Genomic DNA, 16,178 nt, shown 5'->3' on the forward strand with positions numbered 1-16,178 from the left:
GGCTGGGGGTGGTACAGCCATGCTGGAGGAGCTGCGGGCATGGGGCCACCTGGTGGCCCCATGTTCTGCTCCTTTTCCACTGCAGTTCCCAGGAGAGCACTGTGGTTCAGGGCTCTCCCAGGAACCACAGTGGGGAAAGGAGCAGAACCCCCAACCCCACCTCCTGCCCTTCCACGGAGCTGTATCTCCTCCGACTCCCAGCAGCAGCCCTGCCAGAGGACAGGGCTGGGAGCGTGGGGCTGGGGGCAATACAGCCACTGGAGGATCTGTCAGTATTCTGCTCCTTTCCCTGCTGCAGTTCCCGCGAGAGCCCTGAATTGCAGGGCTCTCCTGGGAACTGCAGCAGGGAAAGGAGCAGAACGTGGGGCCACTGGGCAGCCCCAAGCCGGCAGCTCCTCCAACACAACTGCTGTACTGCTCCCAGCCCCACCCCCAAGCCCTGTGCTCCAGCGGGACTGGCTGCTGTACAGACGGAGGAGACCCTGCGTGGAAGGGCTGGGGGGTAGATCCATGCCGGAGTAACTGCGGAGGTGGGATAAGGTGGGGTGGATCAAGAGAAGGGGATGGGGAGAGAGTGGGGGCCCCAGTCTGGGGGCAGGGTGGGGAGGAGTCACGTGCCCCTCGTGGCCCCCCCATACTGGTAAAAAATGGATTCCACTTGCACCACTGATTGACAGTAGCAGTGCAGGGGGGACACAGCATCTACAGAGCCATTGCATCCCATCCCATGCAGGTGGGTGGGCAGGGAAGGAAGTGGGCAGAGCTTTATGTCTACCACTCACCCCAACACACCGGCTACTGTAGCTCACCAGGTTTGGTGAAGATTACTCACCTGGGAGCAGGATAGTAACTGGAAATCAGATTGTTATTCCTCTGAGTCTCCGTTTTTGTTCCTGGTTGTGATGCTATGGGGGTTCACCCAGACAGTAAGGTGCTCTGTCACCTCCTGCCTTGTAACCCTGTGCTGCACAACTTTGGCTCGGACCCGTGACATGAGTAGCCAGCTCACAGCACAATGGGCTCACCCTGGCTTCCACCAGCCTGGTTACTCCTTGCAGGGAGACACCAACAGCCATTCCAGTGCTGAGACGCCCCAAAACTGTCTCCTCAGCAGTGTCCAGTCCCTCTGACTCGATACTCCCAGAAGTTATTAAGTTTGTTGCCTGCAAAGAGACAGAGCACACGCCAGCCTGTTAGTTTAGCTGCAGACTTCAGTTTAATACACAACACTGACATGGTTTGGAAATAAAACAAGAATACCTTTACTAACAAAGAATAGATATTTATGGGATAATATGTAAGAATAGGAGACAGAGATATGGTTACAGGAGAAATAAAAATAACCACGCTTTCCAGTGACTAAAATAACTTCAGCAAGTTATGATCTTTTCCTAAGCAGGATTCTCCCCTAGTCAGTTCCAGCTACTCTTGATTTTCAGGCCAAGAGGATCCACTTTGCATGATCTCAAATGGTGCTGCTCTCTTTGTCCCTTACATGATATATGCCAAAATGGGTCTCTCTTTCTGCTTATATTTCCCCCAAATTTATTGTCTCTGTTTCAAGAGTCAGGAAGGTGCAGACTCCATCCCCCATTGTGATTGTTAAATGTTCTTCCCCACTCCCACTTGTTTAGCATGATGGCTTTGTTTACCTTATAGAAGATGTACTTTTCCTTGTCCTCTGAGGTATTTCTGGGCTCTATTTACACTGGAGGCACAGTAAAATACTTGAAATAACAATCCTTTGTCTAGGACAGACTGGGCTTGTCCACTGATTGCAAAACATCTTTTAAGAACATATTTCCAGCTCCCATCTATAATTCTTTAAACACCACCTGTACACACACCATGCAATAATATTAATGACCAGGGTGTTACCAGTTTGCATATGATATCTTGCATGACACCTTTTAGATACAGATTATGAGAACAGTGTGTTCAGGCAATGAGTGTGTCAGGCCAGATGTGAGTTATGGTATGATGTGCTCTCTGCCACTTGGCATTGAGGGGGCTCCCTGGGTCACACTGGTCTATTTCTAGAGCAGCACCACTCTGAATTGCCCCTTGTTCAGGGTTTGTGGCAAGCCCTAACTCTTTAAAGCTGAAACACTGCATTGCTTTTAGGAGAAACTTTAACACACCTGAGCTCAACCTGAGGTAGAACTTCACTGCGATACAATTATAGCAGACAACTGTGACTTCATCATTTTTTGTCTGCAATGAAGAAAGAGCTTTGAGGATGATAAATCACAAATCACTGGTTTCATAAATTTATCACTGTGAGCATGTGAAAATCCTACAGTGATAGAAGCAACACAGCAAAATTTGACAGTGTTTAGGATTACTTGAAAGTCTAGAGCATGTCATTGTTCCAGCAGCAGTGCAGTTCTCATTCCCACTTAGAAACCTAGTAGTGACACTTGCATGAAGAATGCTTTTGAAAACATTTAGGCAAAATAGCAAGGGATATCAGTGCATTGTTTTATTGCCCCAGTGAAAACCAAGGATCAAACCTCATTGATTTCAAGGGCATATAATATTTAGCATGTATACAGTGCTTTTATCTATATATCTCAAAGCACTTGAGAAAGGAAAGTAAGTATCATTAGCTCCTATTTTATAGCTAGTAAAACTGAGATGTACGATTATAAAGCCTTAATTTCCAAGAGTCCATTAATATGAGGTGCCCAATTTGAGCTGCCTAAATGTTGAGAAATCTATGTTGTCCCTAATCCTTGTATGGAGGCTGTAAGAAACGTTCCCATCCTGCTTGTGTTCCTTTGTTATGATGAGATTCCTTGGACCTCAAGGGAATGCAAAGATTGCACCCATTTAATACTCCTTGGGGTGCAAACCACCCCAAAGGGGAAAAGGAGAAGGTAGAAACATGCCATGCAGTTCCCCACTTTGCACCATCCCACAGAGATTGCCAGCTCCAGAGAGGGGAGCACACACCATTCCAAGGCAGTGTGGTATACACTCCCTATGTATGCCTAGGGAGGCCAGTGTATGTATCCTTAAAGCATAATCCCTGGGGCTATGATACATCCCCATTCCCCCACCTCCACCCCAATTGTTTCTCTGTGTGTAAATCACACACTGTGGTCCTGTTTTTAGGGCTTAATGCTTCATCCTTGCACCCAACATTTCCATTGATATCCTAGTGAGGATTTTAAATTTTTCCAGGCATATGGGTATTCTTTCATGGGTAAACATTTCCATGGCCACAGGTTCTTTGCATGTAATGGAATGATTTATACGGTGTTTAACAGAGATTGAAACTCTCAGTACAGAAAAGATTAAGAGAGTGCTCATGGGATGGAGAAATGACCAGATGAAATGATGGTTTGGGTGCCTGATATTGATTTCAGCTTCACAACCTGGGGCTCTTTTGGGGTCTCCAGACGCTTTTGGATGTCCAGGGATTAGTGGTTGCCTATGGGTGCTTTCTAAGTTTGTTTTTCACATGAAGGTTGCATCCTTTCCTCTTTGATCTTGTAGGTTCCTATATTAGACTGCATCTTAAAACCATTCTGAAACAGTGGTTTTAAGGATGCTTTCATTCACACAGTCTCACTTGTCCTTGGCTTTGTGGCTCTCTGTTTTCCTGGGCAGCAGTACAGCATGGATGCCCTGAGTGGTAGTAACCCCTCCCCTCCCCCTCTTCCCTTCACCACCCCGAGTAGCTTGTTCAACTCCTCATCATTACAAACAGTTAGCTGCAAGTACTTGGGGATAATCTATGTTTTCTTGTTACCCCGAGCCATGTTACCAGTCAACTCTAGTATTTCAGCTGTCAGACATTCTATCACTGCAACCAAATAAACTGGGGCTCTGGCTCCTACTTGCTGTACATAGTTCTCTTTGTGCAGCATTGGGTGCACACAGCCCAAGGGGAACAGCAAACCAGCATGAGAAGAATGAGACTTGGACTGCACTGACCTTCCCTGCTTTCCACAGCCAGACATCACACTGATCTTCTAAACCATTGCTTTCGCTTACAACAACAACAACAACAACAACAACAAAATAATCCCTTACGAAAAACAGCAGCGGGAGCAGAATGTTATTGGTTGCCTTCTCACATATAGCTAATTACACCTATGAACCTTGATTAGCACTGGCTATCTGTGGATGGCTGGGTGGTGTTGAAGTGCTGGTATTGACCTGTAAAGCTATAAAAGGTTTGGTAGCAAGATATTCTCTCTCCATATGTGACACTGCAGGCATTGTGATCATCTGAGGTGCTCAAGTTTATAGTACCCTGCTGTGAACGGGAGAGGTATGTTGGCAAGAGGTTGTTGGTAAGTGGTCTTTGGTTCTAGAACATAGCCCTTTTAGTCCACTAAATCCTGAATTGGGTGCTCTTCAAGACTTTCTCTGTTTTATCAAAGATTTTCCCCAGGGAAATGTTGATACAGAAAGCCCCCAGAAAAGCCAACTTAAAATGTAGATTGCTGACAATAGGCTTTAACAGACCAATTAATATAAAGGCTGTGACTTAAAAATATTATTTTAATAAAAGACTTCAAATGTATGCTCTGAATTTTTTAAAAGTATTGTGCCAAATTCTTGTTCTTTTTAGTTTATCTTTGATCATTTAAATAGCCACATGGAGTATGTGAGTAGGAGGAGACAGCCAGCCTTTCTGATCATCCTTAAAATGCTGTCAAATATATTTTAAATATCCACTTATAATTCTTTTTTTCTTTTAATTTTTTAGATGTATTCTGTTTTTAATTATAGTTTTCGTGCTGCCATAACAATTAACTATGGATGAATTTCCTTTTGAGTTTAATGAGGTGATCAAATTTCGTAAGGCTTGGTCACTGGCATGACACACATTTTTAACTTAATGAAAACCCCAACTACCTGGCACAATAAATAGAAATGCTACTTTAATTTAAGGAGGGCTTGAATGGAGTTCAGGAAAAAAAATTCTAATAAAGTAGATATGAACCAAAACAGATGGTAAAGAGTTTTAATCAATAGCATGTAGTACTAGTAAAAAAAAAAGGTGACAATGTTAATCTGGGTGAAGGGACTCTGATTAGCACCCTTTGACTTTTCTATAATAGCTGAGTCTGATGTATCCTATTTATACATCTGTAATAAAGAGCTTTCAGCCATATTGTAATACTCTCTGAGGGCCAATTTCGAAAGACATGGCAATATGAGTGTCAGGTTGACAAGCTTGCATCCTCTTTATGCTATGAAGTGTTAAGTTGATGAAGAGGTCAGTGAATTGTCTTGCTAAGTCTCCCAGCTGGGGACTAATACTGCATAATGGGGGAGGGGGCGGACTCTTAAGATCCAACTTTAACCTAGCCAGCCCAAGGGTTTAAACAAGCAACATTCCAACTGAAGTGAGTAATTCTCAGAAGAGCTTAGCTCGAATGGCCTTATTAGTATGGATTCATTTCAAAATCCATTGCTGAATGGACATAGGAGACACCAGTTATTAGGAAAAGACAGGCAATATTAAAGAGGGATTTAATTATTAGAAATAGATAGTTGGGTTTGTGATGACTGGGAAAACCGCATGGTGAATTGCCTGCTGGGTACAAAGGATGTGGACCTCTTGAGACATCTAGATAGACTTATGAGCAGTTCTGGAGAGGAGCCAGTGGTTGTGATGGGTTCCCTGGGGCACAAACTGTAGCTTTACCCTGTACCTTTGTGCCCCCTTAACTCTCCAGCCTGGACTGTCTCTCATAATGCTTTGCTAGTGACAAGCAGCAACCCCCTCCGGGCACTGTTATCACTCAATACAACAGCATGTGGTGCTCCACAACCAGCTAAAATGCATTAGTGATCCCTGAGCCACTCATGAATCACACAAAGAAAGGCACCAGCAAATCTCCCAAACCCCTGTCTTGCACCCCAGAACTGTACCATTTTGCCCCGGTCAGAAGCCTGACCAGTGTAAGTTCATTACCCAGTCCTCCCCTCCCTCGAAGTGGAGAGGACACACACTAGCCTTTGTAAACTAAACTGAGATTTCCCAAGCACTTCAATCATAACACACGTTTTTAGGTAAAATATAAAACAGATTTATTAACTACAGAAAGATAGATTTTAAGTGATTATAAGTGGTAGGCATAAAAGGTCAGAGATAGTTACCAAAGAAAATAAAAAGTAATCATGCACTCTAAATCCTAGACATTATTAGACTGAGCAATATTTGGCTCAAGCAGGTTTTTTTCACCACACTGGATGTTACAGGTAGGTTACAGTCCTTAATACACAGACTTTCCCTTTAAGTCTGGGACCAGTCTCCTCAGTTCAAATCTTTGTCTTCCCAGCATTCTTGTTCCTTCCAGAATATGTGGGGGAGGAAAAAGGTAATTGTATGATGCCACTGTCCTTTATTTTATGCCCACAGTTCATGTGTCTGGAAAATGGAAATTACTAGCCCAGACATGTCCTGATGGGCTTTGCTGTGTCCCAGACTTAGGCAATCCCAATTTTGTGCGCAACTCTTTTACAGAATTGTAAATCTCTTGTTTACAACTCCCCTGTTGATTAATGGTCACGTAACACCCACCTAAGTGTGGATCACCTCCTTTGTTGTCACCGGAGAACTAGCATTTGACAACTCCCAGACTTAACAACATATTTCAATAACAACCATGCAGCAAAAGCTTATAACTTCATACACACTAACCAAACACATATTCTGACATTTTCAGCAGATCATGACCTTTCATATGATATCTTACTTGGCATGCTTTGTATGAAATATCACAACCATATATGAATGATTAATATGAGGGTTATAGGGTGCTACTTTGAGGTATGGTGTGTCACAGTGGTTGTGATACAAGTAGGTACCAATGACATAGGGAGAGTTAGGAGAAAGGTCCTGAAGGCCAAATATAGACTGCTAGGTAACATATTAAAGTTCAGAAACTCCATGGTAGCATTCTCTGAAAGCTTCTAGTTCCACTCAAAGGGCCAGTTAGACAGGCAAAATTGCAAGGTCTTAGTGCATGGATGAGACAATAGTGTTCAGAGAACATATTTAGGTTTATTAGAACTGGGGAGCCTTTAGGGAAAGATGGATGTGGGGGAGGGATAGCTCAGAGGTTTGAGCATTGGCCTGCTAAACCCATAGTTGTGAGTTCAATCCTTGAGGGGGCCATTTAGGGATATGGGGCAAAAATCTGTTGGATGATTTAATTGGGGATTGGTCCTGTTTTGAGCAGGGGGTTAAACTAGATCTCCTGAGGTCCCTTCCAACCCTGATATTCTATGATTCTAAGGATCCTCTACAAAAAGAATGGGCTCCCCCTAAACCAAAATGGAACCAGATTGCTAGCATGTAACATTAAAAAATCCTGTATCATCTTTTAAAATAAGGGTTGGGGGAAATACAACATGGTTCAGACAGAGACATCCCTTAGGGGGAGGATTTATTAAAGGGGAAAACCAATACTTAGTAAAGAGGAGAGGATAGAAATTGATAAAGTATAGGTAGGTACTGAAGAGAGGTAGTCAAGTGAAAGCAAATCCTATTCAATTACATCACATGAAGGCAGACAAGTAAATATTGACAAATTTTATAAGAACTTGTATATACATGCTAGAAGTCTAAATACTAAGTTGGGTGAACTTTAGTGCCCTGGTATTAAATGAGGATATTGAGACAATAGGCATCACAGGAACTTCGTGGATTCATGATAATCAATGGGACATGGTAATACTAGGGTACAAAATATATGGGAATGACAAAGTAGGATCTGCCAGTGGGGGAAAGAAAGTGTAGAGTCAAATATAGTAAAAATCTTAAATGAATCAAACTGTACCATACAATCTCTATTGATAGAAATTCCATGCCTGCATAATCAGAGTATCGCAGCAGGAATATACCACTGACGGTGACTGTGATATGCTCAGGGAGATTAGAGAGAGGCTTCAAAAATGGAAAACCCAATAATAATGGGGAATTTCAACCATCCCCTTATTGACTGGGTATATGTCACCTCAGGCTAGGATGAAGAGATAAAATTTCTAGGCACCATTAATGACTGCTTCTTGGAGCAGATAGTCCTAGAGCCAACAAGGGGAGAGGTAATTCTTCATTTAGTCCTAAATTAAAGGGACTGGGCCAAGAGGTGAATATAACTGAACCGCTCAGTAATAGCACCACAGTGTAAATAAATTTAACATTGTTGTAGGAGGGAAATACCAAAGAACCCACCATGGTAGCATTTAAATTCAAAAAGGGGAAACTATACAAAAATGAGGAAGCTAGGTAAATGGAAATTAAAGGGAACAGTCACAAGAGAGAAATGCCTGCAAGCTGCATGGAAACTATTTAAAAACACCACAATAGAGGCTCAAACTAAATGTATACCCAAATTAAAAAAAAATAACAAGACCAAAAAAAAGAAAAGAAAAGCCAAAATAGCTAAACAACAGAGTAACAGAGGTGGTTAGAGGCAAAAAGACATCCTTTAAAAATTGGAAGTCAAATCCCTCTGAGGAAAATAGAAAGGAGTATAAACTCTGGCAAGTCAAATGTAAAAGTATAATTAGGTCAGCCAAAAAATAATTTCTAGACTAATTAGCAAAAGACACAAAAACTAACATTTTTTTTTAAAATAAATCAATGTTTAGTGCTACTCCACCAAAGGCAACTGGAGGATTGTAAATTAGAGTTAGGAGTGGCTAAAGATAACTTGGCAAAGCAGGGTTTGGAGTCAGAAGCAGAGTTAACAGACCACATTAAGAGATGGGAACTGAGACTTGGTCCTAGGGGAGTGAAAAAAAAAGTTTCAAAATGAAAAGCGGAGAGTGAGGGGGTTAACCCATGGAGTTGCCTGGAAACAGTTAACTGCAACAGAGAAGAGCACTCCTGTAATTCACTTGGAGTGTAAACAAAAGAAACAGACACAGGTGGAACAAATTCAGGGTTTGTAGAAGCAGGCAATAATCTCCACTCTTCTCCCAAATCCAGGATAAAAACCTAGGAGTAAGTGGTCCCCAACTGTTTAAACCTAGGGAGCCCTTCCCTTTGCTCAGAGCTAACTATATCCTTTTCTTCTTCTTCTCCTCCTCCTCCTGCTTCCCAGTTTGCTTAATTTGCTGCTGTCAGCCTTTAGTTTAAACTAACCTCATAGAGTTAAATGGTTGCTTTCCACACACACCCTTGCACTTTTGTTCTTCTGAAGTTTTAATGGAGGGTACTTTGGATACTTAGTGAAAAGTTTGTTTGGACAAAGCATGACAGAAGTCTGCTGGGTTCCATTGAAATTTTTGGAGTAAAAGACCCATGGGTGACCATGGATACGAATGCTTTACTGTCTTTTTAAACAATCCCAAGGTTAAAACAGCACAGGGTAAGGCAGCTGTGCTGCACAGATTGTATTTGGTAGCTAAGTCACTATAGGCAAAATACCTTAAAGAATTGAATGCAGAAGCAAGTGATTTAAAGTGAGTGAAGAGTTACAAGTAGCTTTTGCAGAAATTAATACTATAGAGTTTGGAGGGAGTTCGTTGGTAACACCTGGTTCTGAAAGAAGGCCAACAGAAGATGGAACTGGATCGCACCAAATGCAAAGACAAAAAATGAAATTGATTACTTTCTGATCGATAGATGATGCATCGTGCAGGATATTTCAGTAGTGCCATCATTCAGTATCGGTAGTGATCATCGCCTACTGAGAGCCAGGCTCATGTTCACTGTGAAGGTGGAGAAAAAGGCGCTGTGTATGGCAAACAGAAAGCACCACCAGGTAGCTTTCAATGAGGCAATCCTGAAGGAAAACATTTCTAGGGAAGATTGGAGCCTCCTGGACGACTGCGATGACGATTATGAGAACTTCAGTAAGAGACTGAAATAGTGTGTGAAATCAGCTGAACGTGAAAGACCAAGAAGAGCTAGCGGAAGAATCTCGGAGAATACAAAGACTTTATTAGAGAAGAGCAGGAAAATGAAAAGAAATGGTAGCAACAGACTCGAGCACTCCCTTCTCTGTAAGCTCATATGAATGAAGTTGAAGGAAGACTTTGAGAAATTTTGAACCAAAAAGCTCCTAAAGGCTGCTAAAGACCGTAAAAGTCTCAAAAAATGCAAACGGGAACTGGCGTTGTACAGGTCATCATTATCGGCTTTGAAGAACAGGGATGGAGAATCAGTAACCGATCGAATAGAGATGGAGGCAATATGCAGGGATTTCTATACCCAGCTGTTTGCATCTTGTATTGACGTCCCAATTCCATCACTTCAACAAACCGATGAACACATATTCCCGGTTCTCATTAGTGAAGTCCGTCACGCAATCCATCATATGAAAGAGGGGAAGGCTCCAGGTAAGGATGGTCTGACAGCAGAAGTGCTTAAGGCGGGAGGTCAGGAACTTTGGAAAGCTCTCGCCCAAAGGTTCAGCTGCTACTTGGAAATCCAGACGATACCGTCCAGTTGGAAAGAGTCCAATACCATCTTGCTGCATAAGAAAGGCGATTGAGAAAATCTAAAGAACTATCACCCGATCTGCCTGCTTTCGCATATCTATAAATTGTTCACTAAAATAATAACAAATTGACTGTCGCAAAACCTGGATGAACAGCAACCTAGAGAGCAGGCCGGCTTTCAAAGGAATTATAGCACGATAGACCACCTCTTCACTCTAAACCAACTACTAGAGCATTCAAGGGAATATAAGTTCCCTTTGTGCATTGCCTTCATGGACTACAAGAAGGCGTTCGACAGTGTAGCAACTAACGCTGTTCTTGAAGCTCTTTCTGAACAGGGCATCAGCCCGAAATATATCACATTACTAAAGGAAGCAAACTCTGGCAGCATGGACATATTTCTGTTTGATACTCCCCTCCGAATCCCCACCGACAAAGGTGTGAAACAAGGAGATACAGTTTCACCAAAATTATTCACAGCCTGTCTTGAATCGGTTTTTCAACGAGCAGACTTGAAAGGTGGGATTAATATCAACGGCGAGTGGCTAAACCATCTCAGGTTCACAGCTGATATAGTGCTGATAGCCGAAAATACAGCCCAGCTTGAGAGAATGCTTAAAGAACTGAATGTGAAAAGTAGTCAAGTCGGATTAAAAATGAATCGGTCGAAAATGAAATACATGAGATCAGATGTTCTGCCAAGAACCCAAATAACTCTTGGAGGAGAGGAGATCCAAGAGGTTGATAAATACGTTTATTTGGGCCAGGAATTCAACATGCACCATGATCAGAAAGGCAGAAAAAAAGCTGGATGATGCGCATTCAATGACATCAAGGACATCCTCCAAGGAAAGATCAGCAAAACAACTCGTGCAAATCTTTTCAACTCGACCGTGTTTCCACAAGGTTATATGGCAGCAAAACATGGTCACTGACAAAGATTGAAGAACATCAACTGTCTGTCACACAGAGGGCGATGGAACGAACATTTTTGGGCATTTTGCTCTGCGATCACATCCCCAATGAAATAATCAGGCAGCAGTCTGGAGTGCAAGACGTTGTTGTTGAAAGCAGGCTCAGCAAAATGCGGTGGGTGGGACATGTGGCCCGATTCAGCGACAACAGGTGGATCGCAGCTATATCCGAGTGGTATCCACAAGAACAGAAACGGCCATGCGGTCAGCCTCCCAAGAGGTGGGATGATTTCCTAACAAGGAGATATGGACAAACATGGCAAGTATGGCCAGAGCAAGAGAAGATTGGAAGACGTGTCGTGATCAGCTCAGTCTCAACTGATGAAGGACCGACAGTCTACGCAGTGAAGATGTTAAAGAATAACAGTTGTGGTGTTATAAAAAGGAAGTTTTTGGTTTGATAAAAAAAAATCCAGTTATGTAAATGTAATTATATGTGGCACTCGGTACAGTCAGATTAGGTGGAAACCTGTTAGTTAAACAAATTATACAAGGGGGTCAGATGGCTTCTACCACCACTATGTTTTTGTCCCCAGGAGACTTTACAGCTATTCTGAAGGAAAATGGGCTCTTTTTCCCACAGGAATGGTTTGTAAATATGATTTAAACAAATTCACTAAAAAAATATAAGGGGTTTCTATTGGAACTTAACTTGACTGTCTCTGATTGTACAAGATGGGAATGTAATTTGGGTACAGTTGTGTAAAAATAATTAAAGCAGTGCGAGGGGTGTTGAGCAAAAGAGAATTTGTGTGTGTGTGTAATTATGTAAGATTTTAAGGGCTTAAACCAACACTCATGGTTTGCAAAGTCCTGTTTGTAGGTTTAAGTTAAATTGGGTTGTTTTTGTTTTTTAAATAAAAAGAACAATGCCACTAAAACTCCATTTGAATCTCTCATTCGAAGTTGCAACACTGACATGTTGTGCCAGACATGGGCAACTAGTGTGATGTGGCTTTGGTATTTAGCACGTAACTCTCTGGGTACTTCCATGTTTTTATAAAGTTTAATATCTTTTTAAGTAAGGACCAGAGAATGTGGCCCTGGCTGGGGCAGCCAGAACTGGAAGAATCAGGAGAGATTCTGGATCCTTTTTTGGTAATAAATAGCAGGAGGGGAACAAAAAGTTAAAAGACAGTGTACCTCTGAAGCAAAGGCAGGGGTGGAATGCACAAAAGAAGCAATGTCAGAAACACTGAGCCTTGAGGTGGCTCTGAGTAATCAAACTATCACAGTGTTAAACATTGGGATAAATGCTAGTGAGTAATCCCATAACAATTAAAATGTGTATGGTTTTGGGGGGAAATTGTAAGCATGCTAAAAATGGTAATTGAAAGCAAATCTCATGTCAAAGATCTCATGGTAATGCTGCCTCTCAGCTATTACTTGTAAATAACCTTAAAGCTTGGCACAGCAGAAAAACCAATACAAACCCAGTCTGTTGTACAAGAGGGGAAACTGAGGTACACCACCTCATGAATTTCATAAATGAACAGTGGGATAATTCACCCTTTCCTTTAAGGGTAGAAACCTGGCCTGTCTATAGAACGAAACAAGGAAAGTATGGAGGTAATTCTTCTGTTTTTCCTGCAGTCAGCAAGGAGATTTGTAAAAGGAAGGGGTATTTTTAAGCAATAATCTGTCCCCACCAAGGGGCTGGGAAATGTTTCTTTTGTTTTTCAGACACTCTATAGTCAAGCTGGCGCCAGTGGAAGAACAACCCAGAACACTATGTGTCTACTGTTGCGATGAAGATTGTGTTGTGTGTTTTGTGTTGTTTGTCTTGTTATTGCTGTTATTTTGGTGGATATTGTACAAGGAGGTTTAGCACATATAGCAGCAAAGGTCAACGCATGGTATGGCCTCCTTGGCGAGCACAGCCTATCCAAGAGGGGGAAATCAAATGATGTACTGCATTCCAGAAGAACACCATCTATTCCCATTCCCAGTTCCTAAATGGAGGGGCCCTTACCTAGTCTTTAACCGATTGGGGCCCAGCCTGCTGCTATTGGAATCAAAGAATAAACGGTGGAAATGGGTTCATTACATGCAAATAAAAAGGCACAGAATGGGGATTAAGGAGGAGGATGGATAAATTATGTTGAATGCATCTTACAGGTGAACCCACAAGGGGAAAACAAGGACCCCTTTGGCCCAGAAGAGAACAATCACTGCTGCTAATCACAATTGTCGCTATTGTAAGCCCTACCCAAATACAGCGATGTGAGATGGCAAAGGGAGGAAATACGTGGACTGCTACACCCCCAAGTTGTGGTAATAACACAGATGAGGACTTTAAGGATCTACCTGTAGAAAATTGTACCTCTGATCCCCCCGTGGGAATTTGGCAGTGTTGGTATGTGGTATACTGATTGGAAGAGGGGGATCCTAACCTGGTGGAGAATATCAAATTTATCAGTAAACATTTCATGGTATTCCCTAGGATATGCCATAATGAATGACAGTGGGAAACAGTCATCCAGACATGTGGTTTATCATGGAGGGCCCAAAAATATAACCCTCTGGGCTTCTAGGGTGTTTGGGTTAGGGGGTCCCACAATTGGGGTGTGATAGTACCATGGGTAATCATAATGGTACCTCCATAGAAGACAATCTCTGGGCATGCAGTTATGTACACATCACATTGGGCATAAAGTCTCCCCTGGGATGTTGACTATATCACAATTTAACCACTTTGCAGAATGTAACCCTACAGGTAATATGGATGCCAAGCTGGGAAAATCCTGATTTAAGCTGGTTGCAGCCTGGAGCCGGAAATACTTCCTGATGGGCAAACATGTGGGAGCTATAGTGGGAGCGGGTGCAACCAATGCTTTTCAACATGTCTTTCCAGTCCATTACATGGGTGGTACACCCCAATTGCAGCACATACATAGAAGGGCTGAAACAACAATTTAATTGGTGGGTGAGGGGACACACATGGAATCATCACCGGAAAAGGGATTTATTGGCAGCAGGAAACACAGGGCTGGGTGTATGGAATCTGGGGGGCAGTAGGGTAACCAAGCAATTGATAAGCTGAAATGTGAAATTGTAGCAGCAAATCAATGAACTACTGGCACAGCAAACATCTGCAATTGCAATGGGATGGAAAAGGACCGCACAGGTAAACCTGAGCCTAGCTCAATGGACAGGAAACCTTATGACATGGCTCGGGGATGGCTTCAAAAGGCTAACTTGGGGCGGGGGGGAGAAGGTGTGTGTGGGAATGCAAAATGCTCAACTAGGGGGCTAGCACCTGTGTAATAGTTATGTGGTACCTTGGAATGGGACGGCACTTAAGGTGGTCCCCATGAGCCCTGTGGGAGTAATGAGAAAGGGAGGAGCTCACTGGGACCCATTGGGGGATAGATGGGGAGGATGAAATGGTGTAAATTGGACAATAATTCAGTTAAGTAATTGTCCAGAGAAAATATTTGGATGTGCCCCTCCCCGATGGCCATGGAGGAGCAGACCCAATGGCCTGTTGCCAGGGGTGGATGATTGGGTGTAATGTATATGGGATATGGAGTGAACTGCTGGGAAAGTACATAATTCTGTAATATAACACTTGGGAGTACAAGTGCACCAGCATCTGGCACAGTTACACACATTTACACGGTGCCATCGGGACTTTGATGCACAAATGGATCTGTGGAACTCATTGCTGTGAATAATGGAACCAGTGCATACTACCCAATTCCGTACCAAATAGTCAAGCTGGTTTGGACAATACCCCATCTTTCTGTGAATATCCAGTGGACTTATGATATGGACAAATGCACATGAACACTGCAAAAGCAGCTCACTGCAACTGCCAACAACTGGACACATTTAAAACATACACTCCAGAATGGTGTTACAGGATTTTAGCCAGGTCAAAAGAGGAGAAGCAGTGTTTTTGGTAATGGCCCAAATGTTGGACTAAATTACAATGGTCAGGGCTCCCAATGTTACTGTGGATTATTATGGCTATTAACCTATTACTAAATATACTAATCCTGTAGTGTATACTGCCGTGGCTAACATATGAGTAATGTAATAGGCCCTCCACCAAAGTGTAACAGATACCCAGACCCAACCTTCTCAGGCCTGTCACTATGGGGAGTTTGACACACTAATTGGAATATATGCGCAGTATGTACTTATGAGGGAAGGTGCAGGGCACTGTACTGCATAGGGGGCAGTGGGGCAAATGGAGTACCGACACATTCCATATTGATAGCTGGCCTGTAGCGGGTTGGACACCTGCTCCTGCCTGGAAGGGCTTGAAAACAGCCCTGGAGAGGGCTGCAGCTCTAAAAGCTAGGCTGATTGGGGAAGTGGCCGCAGCTGGGCCACACCCCAATCATGCCACAGCTGGCTTGTATAAAAAGGCTGGGAGCCAGGAGCTCAGCAGTCTCTCTCTAGCTGTAGAGGGAGATGGGCCTGGCTGTAGGGAGCTAGAGACAGGGTACCTGAGTGGAGCAGGGCTGGGGAAAGGCAGAGGAGCCGGGGAGCTCCAGCATGGAAAGCCTCAGGCTGCAGCCTAGCATAAGGCTAATAGGTACTGGGGGTTGCCGAGGGCAGCCCAGGGGTAGGCAAAGGCAGCAGGCCCAAACCCAACCTTGCCAGTGATGAGTAGGCTGATACTGCAGTCTGCCCCAGGGCATGGGGGCTAGACAATGACTGGCAGTAGCCATATACTGAGGCGAGGTGGGGATAGTGGGTGGGGGTTCCCCTGGGAGGGGAGATCCTGAGATTGGGGGTTACTGCTAGAGGGGCAGCACCCAAAGAAAGGGGCAC

The 16,178-nt window shown here is 43.3% G+C and overlaps 1 pseudogene; it reads right to left on the reverse strand.

Annotated features, from left to right (window-relative positions):
- Window positions 1–3,573: 3,573 nt before the first annotated feature.
- On the reverse strand, window positions 3,574–3,968 carry LOC113406703 (annotated as a pseudogene).
- Window positions 3,969–16,178: the final 12,210 nt, after the last annotated feature.

Source organism: Terrapene carolina, unplaced genomic scaffold, assembly GCF_002925995.2.
Source record: "Terrapene carolina triunguis isolate 2854851 unplaced genomic scaffold, T_m_triunguis-2.0 Scaffold126, whole genome shotgun sequence".
NCBI lineage: Eukaryota > Metazoa > Chordata > Testudines > Emydidae > Terrapene > Terrapene triunguis.